The sequence below is a fragment of the Trichosurus vulpecula genome, chromosome 5 (assembly GCF_011100635.1).
Source record: "Trichosurus vulpecula isolate mTriVul1 chromosome 5, mTriVul1.pri, whole genome shotgun sequence".
NCBI lineage: Eukaryota > Metazoa > Chordata > Mammalia > Diprotodontia > Phalangeridae > Trichosurus > Trichosurus vulpecula.
The window spans coordinates 2,363,336-2,373,410 of NC_050577.1; the positions used below are offsets into that span (position 1 = coordinate 2,363,336).

Genomic DNA, 10,075 nt, shown 5'->3' on the forward strand with positions numbered 1-10,075 from the left:
AGCCTGCCTTGAGCTGGGAGCACCGAGCAGATCCAGGGGCCAAACAAAACCAGCCTGCATGCCCAGATGGCCTGGGTTCCATGCCCTTCCCAAGGCCCACAGTCCTTCCCATTGCTGGGTGAGTCTCTTTGGGACAGGCCACTTTATTTCCGTGGCTCATGGTGACACGTCCCTCTCTTGGCCTGTACTCCAAGGAGGCTGGTTAGTCCCACACTGGCAGGGGCCAGTCACTGCCTCCCAAGATGCAGCTGGGATATTCAGAGCCTCTCAGCTCTCCCAGGCTCTGCACAGGTTAACAGAAAAGAAGGGAGTGGCCTCTCGGCTGCCTGAAAGAAGGGTATCCAGAGCAAGAAGGAAAGGCTGTGGTCCCCATGGGCACCCAACCCCTCCCCCCTTTCCAGATACTCAGGCCAGTGCCTCCCACTTCCTGCTTCCCTTTCCTCTATTGACTCGCCCAACATTTCATTCACACTGAAGTATACACAAATGATGGTATTCAGCTCTAAAAGGGCTACCTTGCCCAGCAGTTTTCTCACAAACAGCCACTGATTAAGCATGTACCAGGCCAAGCCTCTGATATTACAAAGACAACAAAGTCCCTGCCCATAGGGAACTAACATTCTCCTCTGGTGTGTTTGTGGAAAGGAGGAGGCCACACCAGTCACACAGATAAGTAGGATACTGAGTGGAAGGAGAGTGGGAGAGACCCAAAATTACTCCAGGAACATTTGAAGAAGAGGAAAACTTTCAGTGGGGATGAATCCAGGAAGAATCCCCAGAGATGATGGTGATGCTGAGCCTTGTATAAAGAAAAATCTGTTTGCAGGTGTCCAGCGACCAAAGTTTAAAGCTATATTAGGCAGGGAAGTGGGGAGGAGAGGGAAAGGGATGGTTTTGGGGGGCACTGTAGAGAGAGAGGCCACACAGCCACTTTAGGGGCCAGCCTAGCAGAGAGCAGCTGTCTCTGGGCAGACTCAAAAGTGGGAACTCAGAGAGCCCCAGCTGCACCACTCCCCTCCTTCCCCAGCCCGCCATAGGGCTTCTCGAGCAGAACCAATGCAGGGAGCAGCCAGCAAAGCAGGCAGGCTACTTCAGTGATTCTTACAGAATGAGAAACAAAGACCCAGAGAATTCAACCACCCCCTGTCCATGGCCAGGCAGGGGAAAGTGAAAGCCAGACCCTCTGGGGTTGATGATGACGAGGATGACGACCACAACAAGGACAGTGACAATGATCACCCCCCACCCACCTACAATGAGCCCAGCAACGATGCCTCCCATTTCCCTAGCCCTTACAGGTCTGCCCACAGTGCCGTGGCTCCCCAGCTCCCCTCTAAGCTCGCTCAGGTCCCCATCAGGCCCCAGCTGCCTCCTGGGCTGCTCTCTCTCTAGCCCAGCTGGGTCCTAGGCTCACAGTCATAGCATGTCATATATTGACTTTGCATGCACTGACAGGCTGTAGACTTCCAGGAAAAAGTTCCCAAGGGGCAGGGGTTGTCTGACTTTTGTGTTTGTCCTCCTGGGGTCTATAAGGCAGCAGAAACCTCAAAAATGTTTGCTGAATTCACTTTTGTTAAATCTCACTGGTGCATATGTGGGGTTTCAGCAGTTAAATTAAATGAAAGATTAAATCATAAGAAATAAAATAAGCCAAAAAATACAAAATATAGCCTGGCTTTTTCAAAAGGTATCTTTGTTATCAGGTTTGAGAGGCAGCTATGATGTGGTAAGAGAATCTGCCCTGTGGGCAAATATTGACTCAGAAAGCTACAAGCTAACATTATCTGTGTTGCATAGCATTTTTATTTCTTTTAAAAAACATTTCCTGATGACATTTTAATTTGGCTCAGAGTGTTGGGCCCAAGTCCAACACTTCTGGTGTAGTGGATAGGGAGCAGAAGATCAGAGATCAAGTCCCAGATCTGACACAGATTGGCTGTGTGACCCTGGGTAAGTCACTTAAACTCTTGGGGGCTCCAGGCTTCTTATATAGAAGAACAGAAGTTGCAGCCAAGGTACTGATCCACATGGGGAGGGGAAGTTCCTCCCCTGGAAGTCCCAGTCCTCTATCAATGCCCCCTAATTATCTTATTTAATCTTCCTGAATTTCATTTTTAGTTAGTTTTTTCCTTATATAATGTGATTATTTTAAAAGGAATGTGAAACTCTCTAGAACACAGCTTCAAACCACTATCACAGGTCCGGTGGACTATAGAAACAGATGGCTTCCTTCAAAGGGCAGGTGGGCCCCCTCTGGGGGGATGGAGTACCCTTAAAGAGCTCACCTGGTCTAAACATTAAACATGGGTGGAGAGCTGGGGCACTTCCCACCTCGGGTTCCAGGTCATTTTTTCTCTGGGTTATCAAATACCTCCTAGGCAGCCCCATCTCCAAAGCCTCAAGGCCACAAAGATGAGGGCTGAAAACCCTCCCCTCTGGCTGAATGGTCTGGAGATGCTTCTTCTAAATAGGACTTTGAAAGCATCTGAGGCAAGGAAGCCCTTTATCTGCAGCTGGCCTCATCTTACTAAGAGAAAATGATTCCCTTGTCCATGGCAAGGCAGAACCAAAGAACACATTCACTTTCAATGTTTTCAAATACCTCTTTGGACTATAACTGTTTAAATTCTCCATTTTCCATGAATGGGCTGGCATCTTTGCAATCTCCACTTGAGATAGCTTAGGACATGGGCAGGGCAGCCTTCAGATCCTGTGGAGTTTGATACAAAAATAGCCTCCCTCTCCATCATCTCCATCACAAGATGTGGCAGCCGAGCCTGGGAGGCTAGACTGTTTTCCCACAGTAGCCACCTGGCCATGAGCACATGTGCAGCTCCAAGCCTCGGTTCCCTGGCAGTGGACACTCCCTCCATTGAGCTCTGGCCTTGTGCCAGGGGAGATGCTCCCTCTCTGGCGGGCCCTGGAGCCCTCTTGTCCTCAGGGCCAGCTCAGGGCTGTGTCTGGGAACAATGACACCATCTGAGGCTGACACTGGATCAGCAGGCAGCCCAGGAGAGGGCAAGGGTGGGAGCAGCAAGACCCAAAGCCCTGCAGGTGTGAGGGATGTACTGTCAAAACTTGGTTCCCATGGCTACAGTGTGTTGTTTCTGTCACAACCTGAAGGGCCCCTGGTGGCATGTGTGAAAAAAGACCTGGTCCAGGGCACACATGGAAGAGCCAAGACTCCAACTGGGCTTCAATCCTTGTGGCTCCTTTTCCTCAAAGAGTAAACCGGCCTTACAGGAAAGACGGAGTCCTGGGGTCAGCTGCCGTCTGCAAAGACCAAGGGTTACAGGGTGGGGAACCTGAGGCCTTGACCAAGGCCACATGTGGCCCTCTAGGTCCTCAAGTGTGGCCCTTTGAATCCAAACTTCACAGAACCCTTTTATTAAAGGGATTTGACCCTTAATCGTTAGAATGGCCAGGAGTCGAAGGCTGAACCTGGGTTCCAGTTCCAGCTCTGCCTCTTCCTAGCTGTACGGCCTTGGGCAAGTCCTATCTATCTGGGCCTATTTCCTTGTGAGACTGGACCATCTCCACTGTCCATCAGCATTCTTATCCTGCGATCCTGCCAGTATGAAATCAGGTGAGTGGAGCTCAGGAAGCTTGACCTTTCACCTGTATCTTCTCACTAACTCCCAGTGCCCTGCCCTCCCTTCGATGCCTGAGGGGAAGCCTACCCTTCACTGCCTCAGGCCTGGCTGAAGGTGCCAATCCAAAGAAGGCAGGGCCAAAGGAAAGCTCTTCCCTCCAATGGGGCAGCCGAATTCTATCCATTCCATTTACTGAATTCCAGGAGGGCCACTCGGCTAGCCAAAGGACTGCTTCAAAGAGGCCAGGTTAACTAGCTGCAACACCCACCCACGCAATTTCGTATTCCAAGCATTTATAGAGAACCTACTATGTGCCAGACACCTGGGATACAGAGACAAAATGAATGATTCCCCACCTTGAAGGTAAGGAGGGGTAACATTCTGGACAATGGTACAGAGGTGGGAGGTGGCACATCAGGCTCAGAGGTCAAGAGCTATAACAGGACTTAGGGTTCAGGCTCCAATCCCCAGGAGTCATGTGTGAAGCCAGACTGGAAAGATGAGCCCAAGCCAGGAGCTAAAGGCTGTGAGTGCCCACTTGCACTCTTCTCTGCCGTCTCTGCCTCTCCCGTCTCTCTGTCTCTGTCTCTTACAAGCCCCTCCCCTGATGTGGGTCATCACAGCCAGCCTATCATCCCAGACAAGGAAATACTGCCAAGTGTCAGCTCATTTTAAGGCCAGGGATCAGCCCCAGAATAAAGTGATGTGAAGTGTGTTTGTGCAAGGTGAGTGTGCACATGTGGGTACATTCACACACAGTTCACACGAAAGCAAGCCTGCCCTGCCCCATGCTGACCATGGTTTCAAGCCTCAGTGATTGGCCATTACTGGGGTGGGGCTGGAGAGGGGTGAGAAGGGTGGCTCCTGGCCTTCCCTCCAGAAGGAGCTGGGTGTCCCTGGCAAGGCACTTCGCCTCTGTCTGCCTCAGTTTCTTCACCTGTAAAACTTCCCAGGGGTGTTGTAAGGATCCAAAGAGATATTTGTGAAGTGGAGCACGGAGCCTGGTGAGGGGCCCCAGCAGTAGAAATGGTTATCATTCCTTTCCCTAAAACATCCCAAACCTTATGTTCACTCCCATGGCCACAGCGGCAGCTCAGGCGTTCCACCTGGGCTATTACAACAGCTGCCTAATGCTCTTTCTTCCCCAAGGCTCTGCCCCTCTTGGGGTGAAATTGAGGGAGCAGGCCTCCTTCCCCCGCACCCTTTCCAGAGTCTGCACCCCCTGGGCCTTGTCACCCAGAGCTTTGGGCCCTAGAAGTGGGACTGTGCCGGGGGTAGCTGATCAGAAGCCTCCCACCCTCCCTTCCTCTCCAGGGCTCCCTGCTGCCAGGGCGCAGACCGCAGGCTGCCCCCCGAGGAGCTTCGCTCTTGGTGCCAGTACCCCCGAGTCACTGGGGCCCAGGCCTCCGGCCTCTCTGAAGGAACCGGGATGCCCCTCCCCCGAGGCACACCTACACCCACAGTGTGACCGGCTTTCTGACAACTTTGTCCTCACCCCCACCCCAGCAGCCCCAGGCTGCTCTGCCTCCAGCACCCTCAGCTCCCTCCGCTGGGCCACGGCCTTGGCTGCCTCCGCCTCTGTCCGCGGGATGCAGCTGGGGGTGGGGAGGGGGCCGGGGCTGCCTTGGGAACAGGATGTGCACGGGTTTAAAGGAAGCCTGCCGGATCTGCGGCTGGGCTGGGCTAGGCTTGCAAGGCCAGGCCCGGGCTGGCAGCAGGAAAGGCAACGTCTGCCCTGGTGGCTCGGCTCCAGCCCGCAATGGCCTTCCTCCCTTCCCTTCCCCTCCGTGAACGTGTCCTGCGGCCTGTCCCCTGGGGACCCGCCCGAGTCCAGCCAGGTGGCAGCAGGTGCGGCAGCGGCAGAGGAGGAGCCACCCAGCGGGGGCCGCGTCTACACGGACCGCGGCCGGAATGGATTGCAGCCCCCCGCCCCTCCCTGCACTTCCCTGTCCATCCCCAGCCCAGCCAGGGGGCTCCGCGATGATGCCCCCCGCCCAGCACCCCGCGGCCCCTTGTGGCCCACCTGCCAACAGCCGCCTCCGGGAGGCCGGCCGCCCCCCACTCCACCCTCGCAGCGGCGCCCCCGGATCTGGCCCCGGCAGGTACCTGGCCGCCCGCTGCGTCCGCTCTCCGAGGCTCCTGCCGGGCCCTTGGTCCCTTGGCCCGTCCGGCTGGCGTCAGCGCGGTCCGCGGCAGGAGCCGCAGCCCTGGCATTGGCGGGAGGAGGAGGAGGGATGTGAGAGGCGCGCCGGGAAGGGTAGAGGGTGGGGCTCCTGGGCAGCGGCTGGACGAAGCGAGGGACGGCCGAAGGCGCGGCCAGCACAGGCCACCCGGGCCGCTTGGAGGCCAACCTGGCTAGGGGACCCAGCGGGGGGCGGGGGGGAGGGGGAAAGGGAGGTGGGGGGGGACTCCCTCACCTGCGCCTGGCGGGGCGGGGCCACCTAGCGCTCACTCAGTGTAGACAGGCCCTTGCAGCTGTTCCCAAGGAGCCCCATAGGCCCCACCCTCTGGGCGGGCCCCTCCTCCCTCCGTCCCCTCTTTCCCCTCCTCTGCCAGGTGTTCTGGTCTAGTAGATGCGCGCGTCACAATCCCACCCGTGCGTGCGTGCGTGCGTGCGTGTGTGTGTGTGTCTGTGCGTCTGTGTCTGTGTATGCATGTGTGTCTGTGTGTGTCTGTGTGTGTGTCTGTGTCTGTGTCTGTGTGTGTGTGTGTGTGTGTGTGTGTCTGTGTCTGTGTGTGTCTGTGTGTGTGTGTCTGTGTGTCCGTGTGTGTGTCTGTGTCTGTGTGTGTGTCTCTGTGTCTGTGTGTGTGTGTCCGTGTCCGTGTGTGTGTCTGTGTGTGTGTGTGTGTCTGTGTGTGCGCACCAGCACGTTGCCCGGCACACAGTAAACGTTTAATAAAAATGCTTATTGACTGACCGACCTTCACTCCTGTGCTCTGGGGAGGGAGTGGATCCACGCTGTGCATGTGTGTGTGCATAGTGTGTGAGAGCAGACGCATGTTCCTTCTTGCTGGGGCTTCTGTGTGCGCCAATATCTGTGAATGAATGTGTGTGGGCAGCCCGTGGCTGTGTCACCGTTCTGGCCTTTTGGGGATCGTAATTCCACGGCAGGTTGGGGGAGGGGAGCTATGGATTGTCCCCGGGATCTCTGTTCTATTAACTCCTGCAGCAGCCTGCTTCACTGTCTGATTGCCGGGTCTAGGGGGGTCCTCCAGGCCAAACACCAACCCGTGGCACAAAAGTTTCCAGGCTCCCCTCACATCCTCACTTTGATCCTCCCTTCTTCCTCTTTTCCTCCTCCTCCTCTTCCTCCTTCTCCTCCTCCTCCTCCTCCCTCTAACACTCCCCCACTGGGCCCAAAGGTTCTCCCTGAGGGGAAATGTTGGGGGCCATGGGGTGAGGCTAGCTGGAATTCTCTCGTCAAGTGGTGAAAAGGGCCTGGTGGTGGTGATGTGTGTGTGTGATTTTGTGGGGCTGGGGCAGTGTTTCCCACCAGTAACTGAATCCAACAAGAATCTTGGAAGTGCCCACTCAGTGTGCTGCTCCCTGAGGTACAACTGGGCCCACAGGGGAACTTGTGCACAGTGTGGTGGCACCTGGTGCTATTCTCTTAAGCAGTCAGCTCTCCTGACCTGTAGTTCAAATAGAAGCTCCTCGGTTTAGTGTTTCAAGCCCTTCAAACCTTGCCCAACCCACCACCCCAGCCTTACCAGACACTTCTCCCCTTCTGCATTCCATAGACCATCTGAACTGGTCTCTTTGCTCCCCCCACATGACACTCCATGTCCATTTCTGGGCTTTCATGCTGGTTGGCCACCCTTCCTGAGATACACCTTCTTCCTCATCATAGTTGCCTAGGAATGTGCTTTCTTAGAAGGGATCTGGGCTTCTGGTCCAGGGCTCATAGTACGGGGTTGACAGATGCCTTGCCAGGAATGGAGTGCAGCTGGGTGGCAAGGTGAATAGACTTGGAGTCAGAAGACCTGAGTCAGAATCCTGGCTCAGACAGTAACTAGCTGTGTGAACTTGAGCAGGTCGTGGAACCTATCTCAGCCTCAGCATTTACTAAATGTTTACTGTGCATCAGGTGCAGAGCTAAGAAAGGCAAAAGCCAGTCCTCGACCTCCAGGAGCTCGCAGTCTAACAAGGGAGACAGCGTGCAAACAGCCTTGCATGTACAAGATGAATACAGGTAAAATTGATGGTGATGGATAGCAGGAAGTTACTTAGCATTGAGAGGGAGCAGGAAGGGCTTCTTGTAGAACATGGGACTTGAGCTAGGTTTGAAGAAAGCCAGGGAATCTTTGATGAGAGCCGTATGTAAAAAGGCTTAAAAAAAGATGGGGGTGGAAAGAAAACTGTCAGTGCCTATTTGCTGATCTAACTACAATAGAGAATAATTAGAGTGAAGGAAGAAACAAATCTGTCAAGATGAATAGAAGTTCACAAGAGACAAAATCCTGGAAGGGAGCCAGGGGCTCCTTTGGTCAATCGACAAGCATTAATTATTTTAGCTTAATGTCTTTAATTCACAGAAATCGATTTCCTTCTCTTACCTCTCCTCTCATTGGGGGAAAAGAAAAAAAAAGAAAATGCTTGTAACAAAGAGGCCTAGTGCAGCAAAACAAATTCCCCACCAGGCTCACAACAAGCCTATGAAGCAGATATGAGTATTATGGTTATTCACAGTTTACACCAGGACACTGAAGAGAAGTGCGGGACTTCCTGAGGATCACAGAGCTAGGAAAAGTCTGAGACGGAATCCCAGCCTAGATCTTTCTGCCTGGCTATGCAGTACTCAATTGGCTGGACACCCAGAGGGGGAGGCTGAGGGTGCTGATGTAATATGCCTTTGGGTGAGGAGATCTTCTTCAGAGTGGGAGGTGGGGCGGGACAGACACAAGATCTTAGGTCTTGAGCTGCAGGGCCCCATGGCCATTGAGTCGACTCAACCATTTTATTGGCTCCAGAGCTGAAGGGATTTGCTCAAAGTTACACAGTGGGAAGTACTGGAGGGGGAAATGATGGTGTCTTCTGGCTCCAAAGTCCCACCCGCTCCTTGTTCCCAGATGGTGGTGTTCACACCCCACTGATTCCTGCTGCTCCTTACCTGACAGTTGGCTCAGTGACATCAAGGACCTCAAGCATGCCTAAGCTCTCCACAGAACCACAGAATGAGAGCTGGCAGGGACTTCTCAGCCACCTAGTCTAACCCTTCCTCCAAAGGAATCCTTATGATGACTTTTCTGGTGAATATTTTCTAGCTCAAGGACTTCCCCACCTTGAGGCAGCCCATCCTACATCCACTGGACATTAGGTCTGACATTGCCTCTTCACAGCTTCTTTAACAAGTGGTCACTGCCATTACTTAGAGTACTCCATGGGGCATCCCCTTAGCTGTTCCTGTAAAGGCTAGGAAGGGCTTCTCCATGACGAACGATGTCTGGAGAGCTAGCAGCTCCTGTCCATTTGGTGTGCTGTATCAACTATCCGTTATTTATTAAGTACCTACTATGTGCCAGGCACAGTGCTAAGCACTGTGTCCATGCTAAGTTTGTGATCTGTTTTCCCCACCCTTCCCTGGATGTCTCTTGTCCAGGTGGTCACCAGTATTCTCTTGGAAAAATACAGCATCTGTTTCTGCATCCATTGACCCTCACCCAGATGCGCTCCAACATGTTTCTTCTCCATTCTGGTTCCCAATTTTCACATGAGTGTCTCCTCTTAGACTCCACCCTCTTTTATATTGTCTATGCCTTTTGAATAAGAAAAACCCTCCCAGAACCTACAAATGTCCATTATAAGCCCCCTCTCACCAAGTCTCAGTGACCCCTGTCCAGTTAAATTCACCACTTAGTGTAAGGCTAGCCAATGCATTCTCTTGCACCATCACAGAATCTCTGAAATGGAATTGAGTTTGGTTCCTGACTCAGGTCCAAACTGCAGAAGAGTCCCTTTTACAACGTAAATGGCAAGTGATCATCCAGCCTGTTTGGCAGCTTCCAATGACAGGGAGCTCACCACCTCCTGAAAGTGGCCCATTCTGTTCTGGGGTATTTCTAATGATCTGGAAGGTACTTTTGATATCAAGGCTAAACTGGCCTCCCTGCACCTCCCATGGTCTGTCGCTCCTCTGGTTCAGGAGGTTCAGCCTGGTTCAGCCCTCTGGGGCCAAGCAGAATAGGGCAGCAATCATTTTCCTGAGCCTTCTCCTCTCCGGGCTACATAGTTTCATTTCTTCCAGCGGAGGCTCATAGCTTATGGGCTCCAGGCACATCACCCTTCTAGTTGCCCTTCTCTGAGCACCCCTTAGTGATTTTTAATTTAATTTAATTTTATACTCAAGAGCCAAAAGACACAGAATAAAGAAACAAAACATATCACAAACTTAAATATTGAAACTTAAATACAAAGAGAAAAAAAGCATGTTGTGTGCATAGCAGAACATGAGAGGATTCAAAATATATAACAATAAATTTTC

General features: G+C 53.0%; 1 protein-coding gene across 2 annotated transcripts in view; it reads right to left on the bottom strand.

The window, feature by feature from the left end:
- ICA1 (islet cell autoantigen 1) overlaps positions 1–6,156 on the bottom strand; it is a 48,170-nt gene extending 42,014 nt beyond the window's left edge. The window contains exon 1 of one of the 2 annotated variants that reach the window (XM_036762181.1): positions 6,011–6,156. The gene's annotated coding sequence lies outside the window, so the exon portion shown is untranslated. Of the gene's footprint in view, positions 1–5,699 lie in introns of both variants that reach the window. The other variant, XM_036762180.1, reaches the window with a different exon arrangement.
- Between the last annotated feature and the right edge of the window lie 3,919 nt (positions 6,157–10,075).